At 40.9% G+C, this 18197-nt stretch overlaps 1 protein-coding gene across 11 annotated transcripts in view; it reads left to right on the top strand.

Moving 5' to 3' along the window:
- The window catches only part of LOC101084354 (zinc finger protein 705A-like), a 31432-nt gene that overhangs the window by 797 nt on the left and 12438 nt on the right, over positions 1–18197 (top strand). For 7 of the 11 annotated variants that reach the window (XM_006930542.4, XM_006930543.4, XM_019828205.2 and 4 more), the window contains exons 2-3: positions 6613–6893; positions 7162–7232. The gene's annotated coding sequence lies outside the window, so the exon portion shown is untranslated. Of the gene's footprint in view, positions 1–1291; positions 1600–1637; positions 1950–2288; positions 2503–6612; positions 6894–7161; positions 7233–18197 lie in introns of those variants that run through there. The other 4 variants (XM_019828206.2, XM_019828207.2, XM_019828209.3 and 1 more) reach the window with 4 other exon arrangements.

Raw genomic sequence — 18197 nt, 5'->3', positions numbered from 1 at the left:
AAATGAAAGTGGCAAAAAAAGGATCAGCAGAGAGAGGGAAAAGAACAGAAGGGAGAGGAGTCGAGCAACAGTAGCAATGGGGGCAAAAGAAGGGTAGATCCCAAATTCATTAGAGTTTTGTTTTTAATTCCCAACGTATATTCCCTCTTAAATATGTCAGAGTCAGATGATGAGGTCTTAATGGTTTTATAGTCTGTTATTATATGTTGAAAGTATTCTTTGGTGCTTAGTAAATAATTGTACACTATTTCAGTGTGCCCTTGATTAAGGATATTGGCATTTTTTTTTATATTAACAGTCAAAACCTAGTTTAACCAATTAGTCTAATATTCCACATCTTCTCTTTCTTCTTATGTGATCTTTTAACCTAGTGGGCTGTGAACTAGTTCCCAGTCAAGTGTGTATCTATTTCCTTTGTCCTTTCTCGGGAAATGACCAAGGATGGGTTGGATTGTTGTGGGACTTTGTTGAAAGATAGCCCATCTGTTCATAATTGGATAAATTACTCAGCTGCGTCTATTGACCTTCTTCCACGGTTTTCAGTGCTACTAATTAGGTCTTCTTAATGACCTATTTTTTGGTAGCTTAATCTGATGTTCTGGAAAAGAGGAATTAAATACTTGAGATAGTGATTAAAACCATGAAAGAGAAGCAGCTCTTGCTCAGGTGTATGATATGTGATCTGTAAATTTTAGGGGTAGGGGTGAGAAGTGCAAGCCTTACCACTGTCCCATCCAGGCCATGTCTTTCCTGTGAGGAGAGTTCCGCTCTGCTGGCCTCTCCCACCGACCCCTTCACCTGCCCCAGTACACATGCAGGGAGTCACGGGGCAGTTTGATGGGAAAGGGCCCAGGCTTTTTTTTTTTGTCTTTTCTTTTTTTAAGTTTATTTATTGTGAGATAGCACATGAGCCCGTGTGAACAGGGGAGAGGCAGAGAGAGAGGGATAGAGAGAATCCCAAACAGGTTCCACGTGCTGTCAGTGCAGATCCCACACGGGGCTCCATCCTCCAAACCTCGAGATCATGACCTGAGCTGAAATCAAGAGTTGGACGCCAGACCCACTGAGCCAGCCAGGCGCCCCCGGACCTAGGCTCTTTTAGCCAAATAGAGAACAAAAGCATCTCTCCAAGGAGGAGGAAGGAGGAGGTGCTTTGCCCTGTGAAGGGAGCCTGTAGAAGGAATTAGAGTGCTCTTTGGGGAGTTAGGGGTCCTGGAATGGGGGAGAGTTTGAGAAGCTCTGACCCTGTGCTCAGCAGGTATTAGCAGAGACTGGGGTCTTTGTCTTCAAGGGACCGTCAGTCCAGTGGGTAGACTCACCACTGCCGCGGACCGTGTGGGCTTCACTGGGATAGGAGACTGTTCTGAAGAAATGAGCAGAAAAGCCCGACTGTTGATCTTCACGGAGGAGCGTAATCCTGCTGAATCCCCGTTATTTCAGCGTGCAGCGGAGGACTGGCTTTGCCACAGAGTGAATGCCTTCTCCTGGGTGTGTGTCTGCAGTGCAGGGAGGGGCCATGCTGTTTCGAAGCCCTGAAAGCCATCGCCACGCTCAGGAGTGAGGGAGTGACTTTCAAGACGGATCTTGGCTGAGAAAGAGGTTTTTCATGTGTTCTTTTTTAATTCCTGACCTGAGGAACCATGTGAAATCATGACCTGAGCCAAAATCAGGAGGTCACTTGACCAGTGAGCCACCCAGGTGCCCCTGCTTTCTTTTTTTAATTCAAGATTTTTAATCCCATCAAGATCGGAAGATACTGCAACGTTTAAGTTCTGGGAGGATCAAATAGAGAGGAGTAGTGGAAGTTATTATTATTTTATAAGTAATAACATAAAATTCATGATATGGCAGGAAATAACAGGACCCAAACATAAAGTTGGAGGTAAAGAACCTAGCTAAGATTAAAAGTTATTCCTCACCTTTTACGGAGAAGATGGCATAAACACCAGGTACGACTGCAGGAATACTTTACAATTTAACAGTTGAGGGGCACCTGTGCGGCTCAGTTGGTTACATGTCCAACTTCGGTTCAGGTCATGATCTCGCGGTTTGTGGGTTCGAGCCCCACGTCGGGCTCTGTGCTGACAGGTCAGAGCCTGGAGCCTGCTTCAGATTCTGTGTCTCCTTCTCTCTCTCCCCCTCACCAGCTCACACTCTGTCTTTGTCTCTCTCTCTCTCTCTCTCTCTCTCTCTCTCCCTCCCTCCCTCCCTCCCTCTCTCTCCCTCTCCCTCTCCCTCCCTCTCTCTCTTTCTCCCTCCCTCTCTCTCTCCCTCCCCCCTCTCAAAAATAAACATTAAAAAAATAATAAAATAAGATGAACAGTTGAAAGCATCTACCTCCAAAATTACCTACCTTATTTGTGAAATAAGTTACCAACCATCTGATGAATGAAAGAGGAAGGACAAGTCTATGGAAATTCATCTGTCATAGCTAAATTTTGAAATAGCATTTATTTTGCATGGGAGTTGGAATTTACATGCAAGACCTAACACGATTGCCAGGTATTTTTGAGAAATGACCAAAATGACCTGAGATACAGTTGCGTATTTACTGTGCTGTCTACTGGAATTATTTCATTGTGAGAGGCAGAAATTTTCAGCCAAAAGATTTTTCTCTGCAGACATAGAGATTCCACTTAAATGTATAATTCAGTTGTGAATGAGATGGCGGTGAAAGTATTTACTGCATTGTGCTCTGTATTAATATTTTATTTATTTTTCCATTAGCCAAAAGATAAAGTATAAGGCTGGCTTCCCATTTTAATTATAAATTAATAAATTCTTAACATGTTCTTGAAAGCCCCCTAACACTCTCCTCCTCCACCCTAGTAACATAGTTTATGTATGCTGCATCATAATATATTTGCAGATTTTCATATTTATTCGGCTTTCATCTTATCTTCAAGCCCAGGTTTCCCCCAGGGAGTTTGAGGTTTGTGTCCATGGAATCCCAGGGTGTCTGCTTCCCTCCTGTATCTGTCTTTAGACATTTGTTGTATCAAAGCAGCATCTTAAATCTGAATTTTACTGTTAGCAGTAATCAGTCCCCCATTCTCATGTCCTGTTTTTGACTATTTGTGTCCCTTTTCCATTTTTGTCTTTAATCTGTTTCATTATTTTGACTGCCTACTCCGAGGTTTTAGAGCTGTGCTATCCAATAAAGTAACCACTAGTGACATGTGCTTATTAAATTTAGATTAATTACAATTAAATAACTAAACTTAAGACCCTCAGTAATGCTAGCCAGATTTCAGGTGTTCTTTTTTTTTTTTTAAGTTTTAAAATTTTTTCAAAAGTTTATTTACTTTTGAGAGAGCATGAGTGAAGGAAGGGCAGAGAGAGAGGGAGACACAGAATCCGAAGCAGGCTCCAGGCTCTGAGCTGTCAGCACAGAGCCCGATGCGGGGCTCCAACCTGCGAACCGCGAGGGCATGACCTGAGCCAGAGTTGGATGCTTATGTGACTGAGCCCCCCCAGGCGCCCCAGATTTTAGGTGCCCTTTAATGACATGGATCGGATTGCTGCTGTGTGGATAATGTAGGTAACAGAGCATTTCCTTCATCACAGCAAGTTCCACCGAACTCCTTGTTCTACATCTTATGTTTTTACTGGACTTTTTTTGGCTTATAAGTAATTTCTTTTCTGCTTCTCCCTATTCCCTTTAATGGGTTTCCTCAAGTAGTTTTTTCATTTTATTTCTTTTCTTGAGGTAGGTGCTTATATCATTTATTTAATCTTTAATTAATTAAATATTTAAGGTAAAATTTTCTGTGAATATTGCTTTAGTTTGTTCCATTGGTACATTTATATATGTATAGGGACATTGCAGGTTCCTTTTTTTTTTTTTAATGCGAGGTTTTCCTCCATCCTTGTCACAAGCCCTTTGTATTCAGGGACCATTGCGCACTGTAAAGGGAGATCTTCTCTTTGGGAGTGTGATGCTTTCATATATGAAATTCTAGAATAATTATAAATTTCATTCTATTTTCACCTTTTCTGAACAGCTTTGGATGTACTGGATGTTAAAAATTATGAAAGGTTGGATTTTGATTTGTGATCAAATGAGCTGATAGGTTTTTCCATTTACAGTATTAATTTGAAAGATACAGTTGTTCTAGTTTTATACTTCTTCATACATAAAGCTATTTTCCTGTACTCTGTGCCTCTGCTTTCCAATCTGTGTGTTGCTAGAAGGTTAGAGGCAAGAAGGCAAGACTCTCTTGGTTAACCTGTAAACTGCCGTCTCCCCAGCACCTGGAATAGCTTGGCCCATCACTGGTCTTGGGATTTGAGGGAGCTCACTTAGTAATATCATTTTTTCAGACTGCACTTCGGAAAGAAAAGGAAACACAGGTGAATGGGAATAGATACCAGTCATTTTTTTGGCACATCTGTTGGAGAACCTGGTTTTGGAATGGAGAAAACAAATGTTGCACCCCAGACCTAAGCAGCTATGTTCAGATAGCCTGGGAAGGACTGGGAAATCTTAATGGTTAGTTAGCAGTGCTCTAAAAGATAGTGAGGTGATATTGAGGATGCACAAGGCCTTCTTCCCAGTGACCCTTTAAGAGATCTCGAGGGAGGGGCTGAGCTGTGTAATCACCCATCCTGAAGTCACCAAAGACGTGTCACTATTCCTGGTTGGGTGGGAAGTTGGTTAGTATAGTGTTGTGTGAATGAATGGATAACTTGGAACTGTTAAATAGGTTTTATTGGTTCTAAAGTTGGCTTATATAGCTTTATTTATTTATTTATTTATTTATTTATTTATTTATATTCATTTTTGAGAGACAGAGAGAGACAGAGTGTGAGCAGGGGAAGGGCAGAGAGGGAGACACAGAATCCGAAGCAGGCTCCAGGCTCTGAGCTGTCAGCACAGAGCCTGACCCGGGGCTCGAACTTGTGAACTGCGAGATCATGACCTGAGCCAAAATCCGGAGTCGGAGGCTTAACTGACTGAGCCACCCAGCTGTTCCCGTCCACGAATCTTTCTTAAATCCATCTCTTGTGATAGTTGAGGAAGAGTTTACTTGGTTATAAGGTTAAAGGTCACAGTTGGTTCCCCACTTTGTTCAGTGAATGTCCTTTTATACCTCACTTGAGTTTTTTTTTTTTTCAACGTTTTTATTTTTTTTATTTTTATTTTTTATTTTTGGGACAGAGACAGAGCATGAACAGGGGAGGGCAGAGAGAGAGGGAGACACAGAATTGGAAGCAGGCTCCAGGCTCTGAGCCACCAGCCCAGAGCCCGATGCGGGGCTCGAACTCGCGGACCGCGAGATCGTGACCTGAGCTGAAGTCAGACGCTTAACCAACTGAGCCACCCAGACGCCCCCTTGAGTTTTTACTATGATCCTCAAATCATTCTTCGTCTATGAATTACAGACTCTATGGGGACGGGGCACTTTTGTTTTGTATTGCTGTATATATGTTTTTCCAAACAGTGCATTTTCACGCACGAATTGCTTTTTTTGTATGTTTTAATACTTCTTTATTGAAATAATTCATAAAATTATTTTTTGTCATATTATTTCATTTATCTTTACCACTAACATGGGTTTTCTAGGTTGTGGGCTTGTATTTCACAGCTTTCAATGATTTTTTATTTAATCCTTTTACCTTTTGCTCACTTTAAGCCTGTCTATGACATTAATGAGTGACTTTTCAGCAGTGTGTCTGTTACTTTCTCTTCTCTCCCAATGTAGTCTCTTTTACATGATTTTTTAATTTTATTTTTAAAGTTTTGGAGTTTTGCCAAGTCATTTCCTTCTTCCCTTGTCCTGTAATCTCTTTCATCCTAATTCTGCTTTGAAGTCCTTTTTTTAAGGTTTCTAATGATTTGTTGTCTATCCATTACTAAAATTATTGGATAGCTTCTAAAGATGTTTTGCTCCAAGCCACGGGATTCTTTGAATATTAATATTCAATTACTTTTTCACTCCTGCCTCTTTCTTTTTAATAGCTACTGTGTTGGTTACTTTTTTCATGTCATTTTTATGAAGTTGAATTCTTAAACCCAATGAATTCATGGTGGTAGTTTGCAGAAAAATAAATGTCGGGGTTGTGCTATAGGAGGACCTCTTCCTGGCTCAAAATAATGACTGTTTAACACAGGACATTTGGAAAGTTTGTGGGACCTAGTTGGGAGTTTTCATAATATAAGAAATAATCAGCTACTGAGCTGCTTTTTATTTATGGTTCTCATTCATTCATGTCCCTCTTTGATGCCTACCACTTGGAAACACAGACAAAGCACAGTGATATGTAGGTAAAATTTTCTTCCTACTCATAGGACTTTCCTGTTCACATGTGTAGGGATTCCCTGGATATCCCTAGATTTCCTTTGAATAAAAATTCTAAAGGTAGAACATAATTTTACATTCCAATCTAAATTTGTCTTGAAGGCAAAATCTAACATAATCCCACGGCCAGTGCGTTACTAGTTTCCTGAGATCTTCCTTCTCTCTCCTTGGACTCTCCCATATGCTCTGGATAACTCAGTTGGTAAACCATATTTATAGAGAATCTTTTGGGCATTGTGAAGTGTCCTGGATATTGGCTACCTTTCTCCAGTTATCAGATGCTTGCATTAATACAGAGTTTCTCTTTCAGATCTGAATCAAAGCTCTTTCCTCTCCACTGGGTGACTCATAGGAAAACAAGAGGATACAGTACCCAGAATCCAGCTGTCACCTCCCAGAAATTTAAACACTTCTCCAGTTCCTCAGACCCCTCAACTCACCCCAGAAGGCAAAAGATTCAATTTCTCCATCATAGTACATGCATACAACGGGCAGAGAGCAAAGCTTGGTAATCACCTTGGCATTACCTGTCTCTGTGATGCTGAAGACATTCTCATCTCTGTGCATTACAGAAGAGATTCAGATTTCCAGGTGTGGACCAGTGTGCAGGGGAGGGGTGTTCCCACTCTTCTGAAGGGCAGGTACCTTGAAGCTCAAGAGAGGTACTCAGAAGGGTATAGAGTCTCAGTCCAAGTGCCCTAAAAGGGAAAATATTGGAATAGAAGCTTAGGGCACAGTTGGAACAGGATATCCAACCACTTTCTGGCCTCGTAGCCATGGAGAAGGACAGCAAGGGACCGGGGTGAAACTGGGGCTCTTGTCAGTCTTGGAGATGAATGCCAGTTTTCTTCCTCTACAGAGTTGGTAAGCTTTGGAAGATGCTAGTGGAGCATTCTGCACTATGGAGACATGTACGTGACACCTTACAGGGTATGTATGGACTCTGTTTGGGAAAATGCTTGCGGGGATCCGCTTTATGTGGATGGCAGCTGGGATGGCAGTTCTTACACAAAACCCATCTTGGGCTCTCCAGAGGCTGTATATATGATGGCTCACTGGAGCTTTGATACTGTCCAAGAGCCCTGAACATCAATCATTCCACTTTTTTCTTTTAATCTTTATTTTCGAGAGACCGACAGTGTGCAAGTGGGGAAGGAACAGAGAGAGAGGGAGACACAGAATCCGAACTAAACTCTAGTTGCGTGTCGCATACTTGAGGAAACTCCCATTCACCAAACTTCCCCAATTCCTGACAAGTCTAGAACTGCACAACTCTAAAATGTCCAAGTCCAAGTCATGGCTCTTTGAGGAAAGTGACTTCTCTTCACTATTCTTCCAACACAACTTTGGCCTGGACCCTGTTCCTGTCTTCATGACAGGTAGGTGGTGACCTCGTCCAGGCTGAAGGCTCTGCATTTCGTGGGAGTAGGGGACATTTCCTTGAGTGTCAGGAAAGGGGCTCATGATGGCCCTCTCTGAGGTTGATGGGTTCCACCACCTAAAACTGGTGAACTTCTCAGCAGATGGATTCCTACAGGCAGTAGTCTGTATCTTCAGAAGCTTTAGAAACTCAGTAGGAGGAGAGCGAATGGTCTCACGAGCCAAGTATTGTTTCAACTAGAAGGGATGGATTCACTGCAGCCCCTGGAGCCACATATTCCTCCCACCACTGAAGCCTTGCCTTCTACTTGACACATGTGTGGTGGCCTCAGGCCCAGACCCCAAATCTTCAAGCTCCTGGAGTCCATGCCCCACGTCAGAGGGGAGGATGCCAAGGCTTTTCCGCAGGAAGTTCCGTGCTACTCTGGTCCCCTTTAGTTCCAGCCCAACCTTATCCCGAAGGGTGGAAGTGATGCCACAAAAGGACTCGGTCCCATTTCTCACCACCCTTACTTACAAACCATATGCCCTTTTTATTCTTTCTCTTCCTGCAAGTGGTTATCCATCTGGGGTTCCTATTTTTCTGAGACATTTGAAACCGTGAGAACATAACTCATAAACTGTGGTCAGGCAATAGGCTTTTGACCCAGATAAATATGAGCAAATAGGTGAGTAAATTATATGCTGTATGGTTTTTGTCAGGTCATGTGAATCCTCTGCAAGCTGGCTTTCTAAGAGGAAAAGTGAAGATAATAATGGCAAACTTATAGGGTCTGAATAAATGGCAAGATTATAAGTAAATACCCGTCACCTAATATGTGATCAATATTGATGATGTATTTGGGCAGCTAGCTTAGATCTTCCATGACTTCTCCATAGACTTCGTACAGAGCAGGGCTAGAAGATGTCGCTGAGTTTAAGAGAATCAGTGGTCCTGGAATGGACACACCTCTGCTGGAATGGAGTCTGGGCTAGGGACCACAGCGCTAACCATGATTATCTTTGGGGACGTGGGGGTTATAGAAATTTTGAAGATTTTGAAATGTTTATTTTTCATATTAAACACTTTTCAAAAAGTGTGTGTTTTAGGAATGGTAAAAAGCATGTTACTTTTAAAGTAATGTTACCAATTTTAAGTAAAATATGCAAGATTTTATATGGCAGATGACGGAGGAAAGTAGTGTTCTCTCAAGATGATGCTCATGGAGGCAAGAAGCCACATTCTGTGGTCTTGTTGGAAAGGGAAACATACAGGTCAGTGGCCTCTGGAGAGTAGTAGTTAACTGACTCTCTGAAACAGACAAAGCACTGATTTATACCATTTGCTGGTTTCCTTGTATACCGTGGCAAAATTCAAGCTAACAAAGGCTTTCCATCCAGTTTCCAAACCTCTGAATATTTTATAAGCAACTCTTAGGAGCCAGTCCATGCCAGATCAAGCATAACTACCAGAGGCATTGAAGGAATATATAAAAGAAACTTAGTAACTCTCCTTTGTTGCCCCAGGGTAGGAGTATAATGGTGGAATTGAGAAGAACAATCTCACTAGGATGCTGTGGCTTATGTTTTAAGGAAGCCAGTTAGGGTAGCTCCTCTTACCTCTGACCCAGTGACCTCTTGAATGGACCTAGCTTTTTGTAGTTGGGAAGAATAGGGTCCAGAAACATGAGCCCACTCCCTTACGAAACCAGCCCTGTCACAACTGTCACAACTGTTCTATTTGTTTGAAAAGGGAGGAGCTGCAAGGGTCTTGAGTGCTGCTGTAGGTGGAGCTCGGTGATGGTGAATGAACGAAGTTCCATGATTCCACACAATCAGGACCCAAGGGAAAACCGTGGTTGTGAATGACTTTCTTTCTGCAGTATTTGTATCATTCCTCTTTGAGGGTTAAATAGATCTGGCATTGGTTAAATCTTGGTGGAGTTCTGGGATGCTGCCAAGGCTGACGCCCAGGGCAGAAATCCAAAGCTTAAGTGGTCCACCTCTTCAACTCTTATGACATTCTACAAGAAGTTATTTTAACTTTCAGTCACTAGGTGTGAAGGATGTAAGCTGCTTTGGACATATCTATGTTCCATAGCTTAAAATTTCCCTAATGCGTAAAGAAGGTGTTTGGGGATGGGTGGATGGTAGTCCAAATCAAACTTCTATGTTAACTATAAGTCAACACTATGGTCATTTTAAATTCAGAAAAGCAAGGTTACTGGATGGACTGGTCTAAGGAAGACTAATCCATCTATTTCTGTACTTAAGTACAAGTTATTTCTCTCAACAATAGGAAGAATATATCCTAAACCCAGACAATGTCATTACCTAATCTCAAAGGAAAGATGAGCTTCAGTACCATGTCAGAGCAGAAGGGGGCTTTTTATATACTCCAAACTCCAGGAATTTTCAAAAGGAGGAGCTGTCAAAGGGAAATGTAATAAAAGTGCCAAAAGTGAAAAGAGAGTTGAGTGGGCACTTGACTACCTCAAAGCCTTTCCAGTGCAGCTTGGAAGTAGGTGCCTGGAAGTGATGAGTTGAGTGGACAGTTGACATTTCTTGGATAAGTTGGCTTCTCTTTGCATCCATTTACTTTATCTATGAAGTAGGAATAGTACGGGGACCTGGCTGTCATTTAAGTCCAAAGCTGCTGATTCTGTGAGACTCCCTAAGGATGCATTCGGCACCCTTTTTTATTACCATGTTTCTGCCATGTGCTTTGTCACACCTGTGCCATAGTTCCCTCATAATGATGTGAATCATAACACTTTAATATTTTTTGAGTTTGATTCAGCACATTTAAAGTTCACAGATTCTTGCCTGGTGTGTATTAAAGCTCCAGTTAAGATTTACTTACTGATAAGCTTCCCAAGACGGCAAATAAAGGTCAGTTGCCCCAGAAATTTTATTTAGAAAAGTGTATACGTGTTGATGAGAAAGAATTGATCTAGTAATCCAACAGAGTGATCCAAGTGACTTGAATTATCTGGAATATGTAAGGGCAGTTCTTGATTTTTTTTTTTTAATTTCAACTTTAGTTGACTTATAGTGCAACATTGGTTTCAGGAGAATTCAGTGATTCATCACTTACCTGTAACACCCAGTGCTCAGCACAAGCACCCTGCTTAATACCCATCTGTTTGTTCTCTCTCATTGGGTGTCTGTTATGGTTGGTTTCTCTCTCTTCTCCAGCCCCCCATATATGTTCTGTGTTTTGTTTCTTAAATTCCACATATGAGCAAAAACATACGGTATTTGTCTTTCACTGATTGACTTATTTCCCTTACCATAATATGTTCTAGCTCCACCCACGTCGTTGCAAATGGCAAGATTTCATTCTTTTTGATGCCTGAGAAAGTCCATGGCATATATGTACCACCTCGTCTTTATCCATTCATCAGTCAATGGACCTTTGGGCTCTTTCCATACTTTGGCTATTATCAGTAGTGCTGCTATAACCAATGGGGTGCATATACCCTTTCAAATCCATATTTTTGTATCCTTGGGGTAAATACCTAAGAGTGTAATTGCTGGATCATAGGGTAGTTCTATTTTTAGTTTGTTAGGGAACCTCAATACTGTTCTCCAGAGTGGCTGCACCAGTTTGCATTCCCACCAACAGTGCAAGAAGGTTCCCCTTTCTCCACATCCTCACCAACGACACTTGTTGGTTCTTCTGACAGGTGGGAGGGGGTATCCAATCATGGTTTTGATTTGTATTTCCCTGATGATAACTGATGTTGAACATCTTTTCATGTGTCTGTTAGCCATCTGGATGTCTTCTTTAGAAAAGCATCTATTCATATGTCTTCTTCCCATTTACTGGCTTGTTTTTTGGGTGTTGAGTTTGGTAAGTTCTTTATAGATTTTGGATACTAACCCTTTATCAGATGTGTCATTTGCAAATGTCTTCTTCCATTCTGTAGACTGCCTTTTAGTTTTTTTGATTGTTTCCTTTGCTGTGCAGGTTTTTATCTTGATGAAGTCCCAATAGTCCATTTTTGCTTTTGTTTCCCTTCCCTTTGGTGACGTGTCTAGTAAGAAGTTGCTCTGGCCCAGGGCAGAGAACTTGCTGCATGCGTTCTCCTCTAGGATTTTGATAGTTTCCTGTCTCACATTTAGATCTATCATCCATTTTGAATTTGTTTTTGTGTGTGGTGTAAGAAATTGGTCCAGTTTCATTGTTCTGTATGTTGCCATCCAGTTTTCCCAACACCATTTGTTGAAGAGGCTTTTTTCTATTGGATATTCTTTCCTGCTTTGTCGAAGATGAGTTGACTGTACAGTTGTGGGTCCATTTCTGGATTTTCTATTCTGTTCCATTGATCTATGTATCTGTTGTTGTGCCAGTACCATAATACCTTGATGACTGCAGCTTTGTAATACAGCTTGAAATCTGAAATCGTGATGCCTCCGGTTTTGTTTTTCTTTTTCAGGATTGCTTTTGCTATTCAGGGTCTTTGGTGGTTCCATACAAATTTTAGGACTGTTTGTTCTATCTCTGCAAAAACTTCTGGTGGTATTTTGATAGGGCTAGCATTAAATGTGTAGATTGCTTTGGATAGGATGGACATTTTGACACTGTTTGTTCTTCCAATCCGTGAGCATGGAATGGTTTTCCATTTACTTGTGTCCTATTCAGTTTCTTTCATGAGTGTTCTACAGTTTTCAGAGTATGGATCTTTCCCTCTTTAATTAGGTTTATTCCCAGGTATCTTACTGGTTTTGGTGCAGTTGCAAATGGGATCGATTCCTTGATTTATTTTTCTGCGACTTCATTATTGATGTATAGAAATACAACAGATTTTATATTTACAACATTGATTTTATATCCTGTGACTTTGATGAATTCATGTATTAGTTCTAGCAATTTTTGGTGGAGTGTTTTGGGTTTTCTCTATAGAGTATCATGTCGCCTGCAAATAGTGAAAGCTTGACTTCTTCCTTGCCGATTTAGATGCAGTTTTTTTTGGTTTGGTGTCTGATTGCTGAGGCTGAGACTTCCAGTAGTATGTTAAATAGTAATGGTGAGAGTGGATATCCTTGTCTTGTTCCAGACCATAGGGGAAAGGCTCTCTCACTTTCTCCCCACTGAGGATGATATTAGCAGTGGGTCATTCATAAATGGCCTTTATGACATTCAGGTATGTTCCATCTGTCCCTGCTCTGTTGAGCGTTTTTATCAAGAATTGATGCTATATTTTGTCCATTCTTTTTCTGCATCCATTGACAGGATCATATGGTTCTTCTTTTTTTTTTTTAATGTATATCGTGTTGATTGATTTGCAAATATCAAACCATCCCTGTAGCTCAAGAATAAATCCCATTGATAATGGGATCAATGGGTGAATAATTCTATTAGTATACTGTTGAATTTATTTTGCTGGTACCTTGTTGAGGAATTTTGCATCCATGTTCATCAGGGATATTGGCCTGTAATTCTCCTTTTTACTGGGGTCTTTGGTTTTATAATCGAGGTAATGTTGGCTTTGTAGACTAAGTTTGGAAGTTTTCTTCTATTTCTGTTTTTTGGAACAGTTTGAGAATAGGTAGAACTATTCTTTAAATTGTCTGGTAGAATTCTCCTGGGAAGCCGTCTGTCTGGCCCAGGACTCTTGGTGGTTGGAAGATTGTTGATTACTGATTCAATTTCTTTGCTGGTTATGGGTCTGTTCAAATTTTCTGTTTCTTCCGGTTTCAACTTGGTAGTTTGTGAGTTTCTAGGAATTTGTCCATTTCTTCCAGATTGCCAAGTTGGCATATAATTTTTTATAGTATTCTCATGATTATTTATATTTCCCTGGTGTTGGTTGTGATCACTCCTCTTTCATTTGGGTCCTCTCTCTTTTTGATGAGTCTGGCTAGGGGGTTCAGTTTTGTTTATTCTTTCAAAGAACCAGCATTTAGTTTCATTGATGTGTTCTGTTTTTTTGTTTTTTTCCCTATATTGTTTATTTCTGCTCTAATCTTTATTATTGTCCTTCTTCTAATGGCTTTAGGTTTTATTTGCTCTTCCTCTTCTAGGTCCTTTAGATGTAAGGTTATGTTGTGTATTTGGATCCTTTTTTCTTGAAATAGGCCTGAATTGCAATATACTTCCCACTTAGGACTGCCTTTTGCTGCATCCCAAAGGTTTTGGACCCTTGTCTTTTCATTTTCATGTGCTTCCTTGTATTTTTTTTTAATTTCTTCTTTAATTTCCTGGTTAACCCATTTTTTTCTTTAGTAGGATGTTCTTTATTAACCTCCATGTATTTGAGGGCTTTCCAAATTTTTTCTTGTGTTTGACTTCAAGTTTCATAGCATTGTGATCTGAAAATATGCATACTTTGATCGTGATCTTTTTGTACTTGTTGAAGGCTGATTTGTGACCCAGTATGTGCCATGTGAACATGTTCCATGTGCACTAGAAAAGAAGGTGTATTCTGCTTTAGGATGAAATGATTCGAATGTATCTGTTAAGTCCATCTGGTCCAGTGTGTCATTCAACGCTATTGTTTCCTTGTTGATTTTCTGCTTAGATTTGTCCATTGCCATACGTGGGGTGTTAAAGTCTCCTTCTATTTTTGTATTATTGTCAATTAGTTTCTTTATATTTGTTAGTAATTGATTTATATATTAGGGTGCTCTCAATTTGGGGGCCTAAACACTCAAACTGTTAGATCTTTTTGATGGATAGACTCCTTAATAATAATACAATGCCTTTCTTCATTTCTTGTTACAGTCTTTGTTTTAAAATCTAGTTTGTCTGATAGAAGTATGGCTACTCTGGCTTTCTTTTGATGTCCATTAACATGATAGATGGTTCTCCATCCCCTCACTTTCGATCTTCAGGTGTCTTTAGTCTCTTGTAGGCAGCATATAGATGGGATCTTATTTATTTATTTATTTATTTATTTATTTATTTATTTATTTATTTTACCCATTCTGCTACCCTATGTCTTTTGATGGGAGCACTTAGTTGATTTACATTCAGAGTGATTATTGAAATGTATGAATTTAGTGCCATTGTGTTACCTGTAGAGTTGGTGTTTCTGGTGATGTTCTCTGGTCCTTTGTAGTCTTTGTTGCTTTGGTCTTTTTTTTTTTTTTTTTTTCTTTTTCCCTCCAAAGAGTTCCCTTTAAAATTTCTTGCAGGGCTAGTTTAGTGGTCACATACTCCTTTAGTTTTTGTTGGGGAAACTCTTTATCTCTCCTCCTATTTTGAATGACAGCCTAACTAAATAAAGAATACTTGGTTGCATATGTGCCCCATTCAGTACATTGAACATTTCCTTCCACTCCTTTCTGGCCTGCCATGTTTCTGTGGACAGATATGCTGCAAATCTGATCTGTCTTCCCTTGTAGGCTAAGGACTTTTTTTTTGCCCTTGCTGCTTTCATGATTCTTATCTTTGTGTTTGTGATTTTTGACTTGACTTTTATGCCGTGGTGACGATTGGCTTTTGTTGAATCTAATGGGAGTTCTCTGTGCTTTTTGGATTTTGATATCTGTGTCCTTCCCCAGATTATGGAAGTTTTCAGCTATAATTTGTTAAAGAAACTTCCTGCCTTTCTTTCTCTCTCTTCATCTTCTGGGACTCTTATGATGCGGATACATTTTTAGTAAGTCACTGAGTTCCTGAAATCTGCCTTTGTGGTCCATGACTATTTTTACCCTCTTCTTTTCAGCTTCATTATTTTCCATAATTTTATCTTCTGTATCACTGATTTGCTCTCTGCTTTGTCTATCCTCATTTTTATGGCCTCCATTTGGGATTGTATCTCGGTTACAGCATTTTTAGTTTTGGCATGACTAGATTTTAGTTCTTTTATGTCTGCAGTAAGGTATTCTCTAGTGTCTTCTATGCTTTTTTCAAGCACAGCTAATATCCTTATAATTGTTGTTTTAAGTTGTAGTTCATACAATTTACTTATATATGCATTGATTAAAATATCTGGCTGTCCTTTCTTCCTGTTCTTTCTTTTGAAGTGAATTCCTCGTCTTGTCATTTTGGAGAGAAAGAAAAATAAAGCAAAATAAAAGAAAAGTAAAAATAGAAGACAAAAATAAAATCTAAAAAATACATGAAGTTAGATCCTAGGTGTGTTCTGATCTGCTTGTTACAAGAAGCTTGATAGGAAAAAGGAAGAAAGAAAAGAAAAATCTAATAAAAATATATCCAAAAATAAACAATTTAAAAATGATAAAATAAAAAATAAGATTAAAATGCTCTTTTTGTATCAAAAAATAAAAAGAAACAAAGACAAAAACAAAAACAGAAAAACCCCAAAAGATGCTAGATATTTTTTCCTCTAGAGCTGAAGCTTTGCGCCAGTCTGATTCATAGACTTGGTGTGGGCTAGGTGTTTCTGCTGGTCTTCTGGGGAAGGGGCCTGCTGCTCTGATTTTCAGGTACAATTGCTCTCCTGGAGATGTGCCTTCAGGGTGCTGGGGCCGGGCAGGACTTGGTATAGCAGCTCCGTCCTCCACTTGGTGGCGCTGTTTAGCTCACCGAGGTGGATCAAGCTGGTGGGTGCGGGAGAAAATGGTTTCTCCCCATTCTCTTGTTCTCTCAACTCAGGAGTAGGAAGTGTACACCACCCCTCTTCAATAAGCCCTCACAGACGCGCAGCGATGCCACCTGTGTCCCGGTTTCCGTCATATCCCCACCTTCACCCCGTGTCCAACCTGTCCACCTGCCAAATGGTGCAGCACTGCCGTGTTTTAAATCAGGTGCGGCTGTGTTTCAAAACCCCATACTTCAGAGACGCCCACAGCACAGACCTGCACTGATCTGGGGACAGTCACGATGACTTGCGGCTGGTGGTGCCAGTTTGTCACAGAAGACAGCCACGGGATCATGTAGTGGATCAGAATTTATTGTAAATCACAACACACATCTGGCGCCCGGGTTTGCATACCTCTCCTGGCTTCTTTGTTTGGGATGTTGCCTGCTGGGTCCTGTGTCCATTGAGAGGCCGAATCACCTCTCCCAGATGCACTCCAAGCAGCCGAACCGCTTCTCCCCATGTGATCCTGGGGATCCTCAGGCCGCCCGCCGTTGGGGCTCAGCTCTGCTCTCTCACTGCTCAGCTCCCCAGGTGCGAATCTGGAAATGTCACAGACCTCCGAAACTTAGGAATATGCGCTCCACTGTTTCTGGAAAACTGGTGGTGTTGTAACCCTGTCCTTTTTCCTGGTCTGAGGTTTTGGGGAGTAATTTTCTTGAGCAGTCCCTTGCAGTGTTTTCCCTCTTACACGCCCCCCCCTCTCTTTTTCTCTCCCTCTCCCTCCTCTCCCTCCCCTCCCTCCCCTCCCTACTCTCCCTACTCCCACTGAGACCAGGGCTCCTTTCCCTGGGGAGCACCTGCAGCTCTTTTCTCCCATGAATTCTATGCAGTTCCTTCCTTCCATGGGTCATTTTTCTGGTTTTTAGATGTGGTTTGTTCTCTGAGAGTTATGATTGATTTCTTGGGTGTTCAGAATGATTTGATGTTTATCTAGCTGTGTTCCAGGGAGGATGCGTGCTTAGGGCCTCCCCACTCCTCCACCATTTTACTCCATCAATTTCTGTATTTTCTTAAGACAATAGATTTTTGAACTCCTAAGGTATTATCGTAACAGCAGTATTGGCGCAGTGATTTTTATTTATTGAAAATAAGATAACAGCAAGAACAAAATTCACATCTACTTAATTTGATCAAGGAAATTTGCTTTTCACAGAAATAACAGGCACAAAAGAAAAGTATAAATGCTGATGTATGTTTTAAAACAATTTTACGAAACCAAATTTAAAAGTTGTATTTTTATTGAGCTCTCTAGAGAATGTTCAAGCATTTATATGTACTTGTCCGTAGCATATGCTTTCTGGATGAAAAGTCATCGCTATGTAATAATATTTTACTTAAATCTTTCTGTATCTAAAAACAAAGCCCAAGAATTTCCATGGTAAAACAGTTAGGAGAATCTGTTTACCCAGCATTCGCTCTACAGCTGTCCCAGATAGAACTGCCTCATCATATGCACACAGGCAGCTGCACAGACTACAGACATGGGGGTCTCCAGTTTGTTTAATACTATAGTATGGCAGGACTGTCTACAGACATGGACGGCAGATAATTCATCAGCCGGTGCCTAAGTGAGATACCTCCCCCCACCTCCCAGCCACTTTCTGAGGACCAGTTGGACACCAGCCCTGGGCCAGCCCTGTGGATCCCAGGAAGACCTTCAACCTTAAGTCTCTTCAGCTATTTCTTGTGGAGGTTGATACTGAAGTCAGTTTGCAAACCAAGCTGTGAATCAGAGGAGGAAAAAACCCCCACAAATTCCCCAAAGAGGACTTGCCATCAGCGCAGAGCGGGGGGGTATTCCACTGGGACGTAAGACCCCAGGGTCCTGAGCCTGCGCTCTGGAGTGGAGCCTTCGTCGTCCATAAATTAGTCCCATCCCTTTGCGTTTCGTTTGAAGGTTAAAAGTGTTGTTTCTGGTAGAAGGGTGGAAGGCGAGAATAGTGCTGCCAAAGCACTAAGGTTTGGTCCTGTGTTGATA

Source organism: Felis catus, chromosome B1 (genome assembly GCF_018350175.1).
Source record: "Felis catus isolate Fca126 chromosome B1, F.catus_Fca126_mat1.0, whole genome shotgun sequence".
Classification (NCBI taxonomy): Eukaryota; Metazoa; Chordata; class Mammalia; order Carnivora; family Felidae; genus Felis; species Felis catus.
The sequence above is the reverse complement of the archived record's forward strand: the minus strand, read 5'-3'. Positions and strand labels throughout refer to the sequence as shown.